The sequence below is a fragment of the Vollenhovia emeryi genome, unplaced genomic scaffold (genome assembly GCF_000949405.1).
Source record: "Vollenhovia emeryi isolate VEMERY1.0 unplaced genomic scaffold, V.emery_V1.0 DF939226.1, whole genome shotgun sequence".
NCBI classification, from domain to species: Eukaryota; Metazoa; Arthropoda; class Insecta; order Hymenoptera; family Formicidae; genus Vollenhovia; species Vollenhovia emeryi.
Genome location: NW_011967140.1, coordinates 270,566 through 281,591, shown reverse-complemented (window position 1 = coordinate 281,591; position 11,026 = coordinate 270,566).

Below are 11,026 nucleotides of genomic sequence, written 5' to 3'. Positions count from 1 at the left end.
GACGTACATGTATAACGGTAAAATTAGATCGTAGAAATTGAAATGTCGCCAAGACAAAATCTATCCAAGATTACAGTGAATGTCTCATCATCCATAAACCGTTCGCTTATTGTCTGCTCTTCTCGGACTAATGGCACGCTGCGAATCGCTATTGTTGGAGGAAGTAGCATACGTTTTACGCGTTGCGAGGGTCTCGCGTTGCCGCGCGAAATCTTTAGGTATTCTCATACAATAGAACATCGTGTAAAAGTTACGCGAAGCCCCGGCGGCTCTACGCCCGCGAATCCTCAAACGCAGTGGCAGACTTACGTTTAAATATTCAGGTCTAAAGATGTAAAATTATGCCGCGGAGAACGTGAACTGTACCCAAAGCGGAGTAAGACTTAAGACATTGACTGGAACGGGAAGCAACTTTGAAAATTTCGTATTCCCGGGGAGTCTTAGTGTATATCCGCCTTTTAGGGAGAAGTACAAGACAAACTTGAGGCAGAGGCTGCCTTGTCTGTTTGCTTCAATAATGTCTTAACATATGAAAATAAAAGTAAAGCGTGGTGTGCGGGATGATATCAGGGAAATCTGCGAAACTTTATACCAAGAGGTTCTTTAATTAACGTCGAGTTTCTCATTTGTTAGCGAGAATTTGATCAGATGTCAGTTTCACCTCAATCCATTATTAAGTTTCTCAATAATCTAATTGAATCGCACAAATTATTTGACTAAAATCAGATTCTCATAAAGTTGAATGAAGAATATCTCGGATTGCATGGTTCTTTTCTATTTTTACAAACTCGATACCCAATCGTTCCTAATTATAATATTATTAATACATCGATATTCCTGTAATCAACGAATTGATACCGGATTGTTGCGATAATGCGGATAAAGTTGGAGAAACCGATCTTGTTATCACAGAGAGTGATCGACGCTTCGAGAGAGCTCGACAAGTGGCCATTAACTGTCTGAATTGTTTATAATAATTGCCGAAGAAAAAACGTAAGTAAGAGAACACGAAGGAGAAAGGAGGTAGGGAGCGATATAATCCGACGAAAGGAGGTCAAGAGAGCCGGTTGGTTAGAATGAATAATATCCCGACACATGCGGCGAACAGTTTCAACCCCGCGGCGCTTCATTTAGCACGCTCCGCGCCCCCTTCTCGCGTCTCCCTTTCCTCCCGGTCACCCCCGCGCGGGAAGGCGGTGTTTTTCGCAAATTAAGAGATTCGCAATAATGGCCTTAATGGTAGCCGTAAGACTAGCAGCTGAAAATTACGTTGCCACTTAAACGCGATTATTTATTGCATAATTTACTATTACTGCCGACAGGACGGCCCCGTGTACTTCGGTACACCGACTCGTTATAGCATTATGGCTCGTTGTGCGCCCATAATTAATTTTTTCCTACGTTCGTTCTTTTCTCTCCTCCCCTCCCCTTCGTCTCTCGATCCGCGCCGTGCGGCGTGGCCGCGGCTGGGGGTTTGAAACTGCGAGAGACGCACAGGAAATTTTACGGGAATCGATTAACCTTAAGTAATCGCGTGGAAAACAAAGTAGCGCGGATACGTGTTTAGCAATAACGTTTATCTCTCACGTTTAGACGAGCGCGATACTAAATCCGTCAAGCTTGAAGTTATTCAGAACAATATATATATGCACTTTTGTCTCCCTGGAGCATGCGGCGATTTGTATGCTCAGGCACAAGCGGGGAGATTACAATTTAAAAAGGGTTTTGAAAGACGAGAAAAATCGGCAGTTAGGTAATAAAAGCTTCGAAATCTCAACGCCGGACTAAGATGTCGAGGATTAGGGGCGTTATATGAAGTCTTAAGCTTCGCCGGCGAGAGTCTTGAGGGGTGGCTACTGGTGGTGGTGGTGGTGGTGGTGGTGGTGGTGATGCCGGTGCTGCTGCTGCTGCTGCTGCTGCTGCTGCTGCCCGATCGGAAAGTATTTCTCATTTAGCCTTTCAGGCTGCTCTCAGGATTACCCCTCGACCGATCCCACTTTCCACCATCCACCGCCAACCCCCTCGCTTGCACACGTCTACCGAAGACATCAATAACGCCGGCTCCAAAGTTTTGCCCCGCTTCAAAGTGTTTCTCCTACCTTCTTCTCACCTCCCACCCTCTTTTTCCTGCATTTTTTATAGCTCACGTCCGATGGTCCGGGAAGCAATGAACTTTGCTCAAAAAATGACAAACGAGCGCTCGCAAGAAGTGGCGGAAAGCCGCGGGGAGCGGTGGCCGGAAGCGTGAGCGCAGCCACGAGGCGGAAATCTGTCCGGGTTTGTTTCTATCGGGATCTACCGTAACATGAAATTTCCCGAATAATCTTGGCTCCGTTCTCCGCGTTTACGCCGATCATTTTTACAAAGTTCCAATTATTCTTATCTTTCGGGAATCCGCGCTTTCACGCGATCAAAAATCCTCCTTTATGAGGTAAAATTTTTTATCTCGCGTGCTACTCGATGGTACCTACAGTACGGACCGCTGCCATTCGCATTTACAACCACGCAAAGGTAGATCGCGAAACGAAGGAGGGTAAGGAATACCGACGAGACCGAAATCCGAGCTAACAAGAGGCCGGGTCGGATGAGAGGCCGGGCTTTCGAAAAGAGAAACGAAGAATCGGGAGAGCGGTCGAAGGCACTGCATCAAGTAGATCAAACATTTTCTGTTGGCCGCTCCCCTCCCTCGAGGACTATGGTGAACTATCGAAAGCCCGAACGGAAAAAATCTCTTAACCAAATGACGCGAAAGAAGGATCCGTAGCGGCGAAAGGGAAAGAAGGAGGGGGAGGGTGGTGGTCAGGAAGAAAAGCTCTCTGAAATTTTAAGCTTCTCCGAAAAGAGCGACCGATAAGAGGTTGGGACGAACATGCTCGCGGCAGGAGCGGGGCAAATAAAAAGTTCTGCAAATTTGAGTGGTGGTTTTAACGCCGATGTACGAACCACCGTGGCTGACCGCCGATAAAACCGCTCCCCCGGCCCTCCTCCCCCGCAGGCCGATGCCGAAGGCGATCCCGGCTGCGATCGATTGTAATTAAATGGAAACGCTTTTACGTCCACGATGGGCTCGTTACGCTTATCGTTCCATTTTCCTCCCTTTTTTTTGTCGCGAAATAATATTTTAATTATTACAGCCGCGACGCGCGACGTCAAGCGCGGATTTAGCGGCGATAAAAGCTTCTTGCTGAAACAACGATTTCTTAACGCGAAAGATAAAGCCCTCGCCTTGAGTATAAATTTATAGTATAATACAAATCTGGACGGGAATTTTTCTCCGTCGCGCTGAAGTCATTGCAATTTTGGCGAGCGTCATTCGACGCAAAGTGGGCGGCAAAAAATTGCGCCTCTCAAACGCTTTTCATTTTTCAACAACTAACGTTAAACAAAGCTGAATAGAATGTATATGGCATATCTAAACGTATAAATAATTGATATACAGAGTAAACTGGTAATCGCGCGGCAGATAAAAATAAAGAATGTCAATAGTAAAAAAAACAAAGGAAAATAAAGAGTGTAAAAATTACCAAAATTGACTTTTTTTTAAAAGCAACTGAATTTTTTACAAACAATACAAGAATAACTTGTCAAGAAAATGTACTCTACTTATTTCAATAGAAATCAATCGTTTCCTAGATGTGTACCGCGACTCCTGATTCATTGTGTATATTATTTAATCAAGAGAAATACATTAGTCGTATACATACATTTTGCATTTTTACACGAAACCAAACATTTTGCTCGACAAAGCTGCATTTATCGAACATAGCGGCGTGACGGCACGGCGTCACACAGCATGGCGTGTTTTACTTTTTTTTTCAACGTGACGTCGTTTTCTCCTAACAGTTCAAACTATAGTGTGCACGGTCATTACATTAATGTCATGTAATTACTAACAGTATACACACCACGTGATATCTGGAAATGTATATTCTTATCGAGGGAAGCATCTCGGTATACTTTGTGCAATACAACACGAACGTGCACGGCTATCTATTTTTGTACAAACATCAATTTAATGGTAGAAACTTTATATGCGGGATCTGCAGTCCGCCAAGGTTAAAATAATTGAACTCGAAATTAATTAAAAGTTCCCTCTTTACCACTGAGGGCGAGACGAACTCGCGTCGTCCAGACGGCAGGATCACAAGCGATTTTATTTCTACGTAATTTATATATATTCCATAACATAATTTTTCAGCTGACACCTTTCACCGGCATTACATATATCTTGGTATCGGCAACGGCTGCCCAAGATCCGGCGGATCCATGTTTCCGGCAAGTAGTAATACCGCAAATGCGGTCAGCCGCCAGTCCAGATTCTGATGGAAATCGCCGGCCGCAAATCCAGATTTCCACGAGAATCGCGAAACACGTCCGACATTCTCGATGAGAAATCGTAGAATTTACGCGCACGCCACCACCGCCGCCGCCGCCACCACCGCTTGCATTAAATTAAAAGCTTAATTAACTGCGTACTGCAAGTGGCAATCAATAGCCGACGGAATTCCGTGATAAGCCGCCGCCTTATTAATTCGCGCACGAGGTCGGAAATAATGTCAAGAGTCAACGAGAAAGAGAGGGGGAGAGAGGGAGAGAGAGAGAGACGCGCGACAGCTGCAGGGAAAAAGGGGCAAGATTTTCAAAGTAGCGCACATATGATCTATACACGGGAAAAAATGTATTAACAAGATCAGAGTGTAATTGAAATAAAATCTATAACAAGAATAAAGGCTTATTGTCTCACCAGCACACAATTAACAGTGCAGGAAAATTGATAACCGACACAATTTTAATTAGAGAAAATTTATTGCGAAAAAATATAAATGTTTATGTAGTTTTTTTAAACGACCTACACTGGCCATGTTTTTATTTAAAAACAAACGACTTTCGGTCCCAGATTTAGACCCTTTTCAAATAATCTGTAAACATACATAACTCATCACTAAACATTTTTTATATATAAATATACATATATAAAAAGAAAATAATTATAACGAAAGTAAACCATAAATCTATACCTGTTCATACAATTGTTAATGAACTCATATCGTTCGTTTGGCCAATATCGTTATGTTAGTAAGCTGTGTATGTACAAGCAAGAGAGTCATTACAATATACGTTATTACGGGTCCAAATCTGGAACCGACACGTCGTTTTTTTTTTTAATAAAAACATTGGCCAGTGCAAGTCGATTTAAAAAACTACATATCATGGGTTTTAAACTTACTGGCAATATTCAATCTATTTGTGATTTATAAATTTTTATTCTTGTTATATATACAGGGTGTCCCATTTTAACTTGGACAGTAAAATATCTCGAAAACTAAGCCCAGCAAACAAAAAACACTATTGCAAGAGCATATTCCTGAGACCAAATAAAGTAAGAAAAGTCCTGTACTCTACTTTTCCCTTCGACAAACAGTTATCGAGATATCATAAGCTAAACATTGATAACGTTATAAATTTTCTCTTGAATATCTCAAAAAGTATTAGGCATATAAAAAAATGTTTCAGACAAAATTTGTCCATATTAATTAGTAGAATAAGATAGTATAATAAATAATAGGGGATTCCACTTAAAAAATTGAAAGTGACCTTCACGTGACCTTCAAGCAACTATTCAAGGTAAAACCAATGGTACCATCTTATGTCCCCCTCGAGACCATACAACTTTTGTTTGAAACATTTTTCTTTGCTGGTCTTAGTTTTTGAGATATTTTACTGTCCAAGTTAAAACGGGACATCCTGTAAATATTATATATATATGTATACACACACCTGATCTAATAGTGTGTCCAGGCTGGGGGGAAGAGGCTGAGGACGGGGATGCTTAGAAGTCGCGTATAGGCAGTTTTGTGTACTGCTGACAACCCGAATCGGCGCGCAGCTTAAAGTCGAAAAATTAGATGCGAAGATATCATTTTTAGACTGTTTATTGCGACGAACGTTACCACATGCCTCGGTGGTCGGATTGGTGAGAGGCTCGCTTAGAGTGTAAGCAAGTCCAGGTTCAAACCCTGGCTGAGGTGATACTTTTTCGCAGTAAATTTTCTCTAATTAAAATTGCCAATTGTGTCGGTTATCAATTTTCCTACATTGAAATAAAATCGTTGAGACAACATCGATATTAACGAATGGAAAACATCAGATAGTTGTCTTAGGGCAGGTTGTTCCAACCTCTTGGTAAGTCAACTGATAGTTAAATCGTATGTGTCTTCGTTTGTTTTTCTTGAAAATTAAAAAGATGAACATATAATTTAACTATTAATTAGCTCACCAAAAAGTTGGAAAAACGGTTGTATTCCGTGTGGGAAAAAAAAATCAAGTGCACCAAATGTTCACGTGGTACCACGTTTCTCTTTCAGTAAAATTTTGAAACCTGCGGTCGACGTACACTTTCTCCCATCGCGAATCCTCAAGAATTGCCGTGTGTCGCTCCTGTTACGTAATTGAAAAGCCAGACGATCGCGGTGTCGAGCTATCGAACGCAATGATAAAAACCAGCGGCAATCGCAGCAACGTGTTGCAACGGTGCCTACGATCGTCACGCACGATTTCAATCAAAATAACCGCGGTGTCAGCGCTGTCACCGCCGTCGTCCGCGTGCGCGCGAGCAAATATCCATTGCAAAAGTTGACTCGCGACAAGCCGATGCGTGACCTACTGACGTCAACCGTCGACATCGCTGTTGTTTTCAGAGATGCCGGCGTGTGACTAGTTTTACGTCACAACTTCCCGTTACCGGGCGATATCCCAAACAAATTTACTCGTATCTGCGCGTTTCTCCCCTCCCCAACCCCATCAGAGTTTATCAAGACCCCCTGAATGAGGTCCGACATAAAAACAGAGAGACGGACGTTACGGCAACCGATTGCCGCAATGACCAAGTGGCGAGCAAGTGCAGAACGCTCTATCGTAACTTACTGTCGCAAGCGTACACTTTAATAACATGTCTTTGGTAATTGTAGGTCAATGCAGTCAATCATAAGCCGATTACGCAAGCCGATCTAGCGAGCGGCAGATAGGTATTCAGATTAAATATTCTCCCACTTAAAGGAGCAGACGCGGCATGTTCTACATAGATAAAAGCGGGGCGCGAGAGTGCCAAATTTAGACGCATTCGCGCCTGCTGTGTCAATAGCGATAACGACGTATGTACCGATTATGGCAACCGTTTTATCGCCGGGAGCGGCGCAGATTCTTCGGACGATAAATTATGTATGAGCGCCGCTCGCGGAGCTCACCGGGCGAAGGGTAAAGGACAAAGGGCGCGGGAGGTGGTACATACGAGACAGGAATACATATTTATTCATTCAGCGGGCGCATATTTTTTTGCATAATGCAGTCTGTGCGCGCGGCGCCCCGATCGCGTCGACGTCGTCTGAAATATCGGGAGTAATTCCACCCTCGTGAAGGGGAGAAAAGAGAGAGGAAAGAGGGCGAATGCGCGACGTTCTTCGCTGCGAAACAGAGCGGGGTAACAGTTCGAGACACGAGAATCGCGCGGAGGACGCCGGCGGGGGAGGAGGGCCGGCTTACAGGAAACGACGCTACTAAAGAGACGCATAATTATCATAGTTACGCGCAGTTATGGCGGGCGCCGCGAATTGTTAAAATGTTGAGCGACGAGGAATTCCGGACGGGCTCAAAACCAGCTCGTGAATTTAGGAAATTCAGACTGCGCGGACACACGCGAAAAGAACTCGCCGGAATTAATCACCACCAACTAAAATAGCTCAACTGCGTGACATAGCTGCATCTCTCCCCTCTCCCTTCTCTCTCGTCCCCACGGCGGGTTATAAAACTATTTGCGAGAGCGTTTCATTATAATTTACATTATATCTTCGTAATGTACATTAATATGTACGCGCTGGCGTTTTCTACGTTTCGAGAACTTGCGCTCGAATTAATTCCGATCGCGCTTTGTTACTCATACTTTGCAATAATAAACCAACATTTTATACTTTCAAACAGACAAGCTAATATCTGAATTGATTGTTGCTTAATATTTAATTTACTTTTTAATTTTATTTAATTTGTCGCTGCAAAAAAGTGGGATACAGCGAAAGAGAGGTAACGTTAATAATCGAAAGCAAAAGGTGAAGCACCAAGAGGAAGTGTTGTGACAAAATAGTCTTATAAAGCAAAGAAAATTGGAGCAAATAAAAAGGGGAATTTAAAAAAATCGACCAAACTGGCAAATTGATTTTTATTTTAGTCACGACGTTTCGACCCCTTTTATCGTGTCTAAAATAAACATCAATTTTGCCAGTTTGGTCGATTTTTTTTACATTCCCCTCGGTTGATTACCACTGGCGACAAGAAGCTACTCAAATTGTCAAATAAAAAACGCTATGCATAACGCATGGAAATAACGCAAAGAAAAAGGACGTAACACAGCAGTGTTACTCGAAAGAGAAAGCGGTCGATGCAATATAAGTAGATGCCGAGGAACGAAAAGATGCGAAAGAGGAGGCTGATCCGATGGGGGATGGTAATTTATTGTAAAATTTGGCGACGCGGTACGAAAAGAAGGAGCGAAACTTAGCGGAGCGACAGGAGGGGATGAACAGAATATCGGGATAGCTAAGAAACTCGTGTCCGGAAACGCACCGTTTACGAGCTGCAGACTGGAACTGTTGGTATTTCAGTAATAGGAATAATTTTCATAATAACTTAATTTAAGAAATAAAATAAGTGTAGAAACGATCTTACTGGCACTTCTTTATTATATTACAAATTCACAACGTTTCGGCCAGTAATACTGGTCCTCTTCAGGTAACAAACTTACATAAGTACCCGCAAATGTAGGATTCGTCAAAGTTAAAGATGTAAAATTATGTCAAACGTCAGAGACTTCTCTGTACAACATAATTTTACAATTCTTTAACTTTGACGAATCCTACATTTGCGAGTACTTATGTAAGTTTGTTACCTGAAGAGGACCCGTATTACTGGCCGAAACGTTGTGAGTTTGTAATATAATAAAGAAGTGCCAATAGGGTCGTTTCTACACTTATTTTATTTCTCGACTGGCGTCAATACAGATGGCTACAACCCATCTGTCCCCAAATACTTGGCTGCTGTAGTCTCCGATGATGAGTGAAAAGTGTAGTGGCGCACCGTCTTGTTGCCACCGCATCTGTTGACGAAATTCAAGTGGTACGTCTTCCAACGAATCTATGAGCATTTATTGTAGTCAGTTTTGACATTGCTAAACATTCTGGTAATGTGAGCAAATAAAGTTATTATGAAAATTATTCCTATTACTGAAATACCAACAGTTCCAGTCTGCAGCTCGCAAACGGTGCGTTTCCGGACACAAGTTCCTTATTAAAAGTTGGTCTACTTTGAACCCCCTACCTGCCCTAGAAGTTTGTTACAGGTTATTCATTAACACCCTGTATTCCGTTTTCCTTAACATGGATACGTTGATTCGCGTCGTCGAAGATACCAGAAGCGTTTCTCGCTTCGCAACGTCAAGTATTTCGGCGACTGCAATCGATATGAAATTTTGACAAGCAAGATTTAGCAACAAACGCGCGTTCACACATACCGGCACTTTGATCGCAACTGAGACCAACTATTTGATGAATGGTCGCGCGTCGAGGCAGCTGGAGCCCGAGCTTATAATATCGCGGAAAGTATGCGCCCTATGCACCGAACCTTGCGGCCAACTAAATATTTGGCCGCACTGCGGGCAGATCTGCTAAAATTGTCCGGTATCCCACGCCCGTCCTCAAAATAGTTAACAACAATCGATAGACCGCTATTTTGAAACAAAGTGGTGACAATGCATTGTTTGCGAAATTGCAAAAGACGCGCCATTCCCCGCGTCCACCGCCGTTATTGGCGACGGTGGGGGCGGCGCAAATTTTATTACTTTAAAATGTCCCACCATTTTTAATAAATAATAAATATACATATATGAATAATTTCAATAAAAATAGTAAATTAGCTTTGTCCAACGATAAAATATTACATTATTTTAGATGCCATACTCCGATGGAAATATTTTGCTGAAAATATACTATGCAATCGATGAAAAATGAAATAAAAGTTACTGGAGAATTGCCGAACGTATCTTAAAATGAATCATAATTTTCCTTATAAAATTCAACGTAATGTTGCAAAATATAGAAACAGTTCGGACGGTTGTTGAAAAGTAATGAAATAATGATAAACTTTTGATAGATATTACGAAATTTAACTAAAACTTGTGTTAATAAAGAATTTTTGAATTTTCCCCGAAATATCGATGAAATGATGATAATAAAACGGGGCCAATCGAGGGAGCTTCAAATACGTTGCGGTAGAATTTTATATTGTATTTTCGATGAAATATTTCCACCGGGGACAGAGTCGTCTCTCTTTCTCAATTTTATAAACGAAGAAACGAGCCTTGTTTGCCTTATTCGAAATTTCGGGCGAGCCTCGACTTACCGGGCACGTCAAGTCCCGTACGCGATACGCGCGAGCGTATGCTCTCGGACACCGGGCCACGGCGTTTAATATTTACTATGCGGGCCACGTTACAGTAGTTACGACACGATGGATCGGAGTAATAATACCGGCCGGCACGCCGGTACGCTCACTCATATTTCATGCTCTTAATACAGTTCCAACGTAATATTACCTCGTCGCCGGGGCGGGCGTCCCTTTTCCGGCGCCGAAAGTTGCCAATAATTTTACGTAATCGCTTCGCATCGTCCGGCGGCGTCTCGTCCCGCGGGATCTTAATGCACGATTCGACAGATCGACGTTCGGCGATACCGCCGTCGAATTATTGGACAGAACAGCCGTCGATTGTACAAATAAATAACTTATTGTTTCATTATTTACCCGAAGCTAATGTGCCTCCAACTGTTGTCCGAATGTCCGCCTGTCGACGCGCGCGAGCCTCAAGGGATTCGTGGCGCCATCTTCGGTAACATTCGAAATTATTTCGACAGAAATGCGTCCAACTGTCGGTAACATCGACTCGGAAATTTTTTACCCAATATTTGATTATTTACACCAGAGCTGT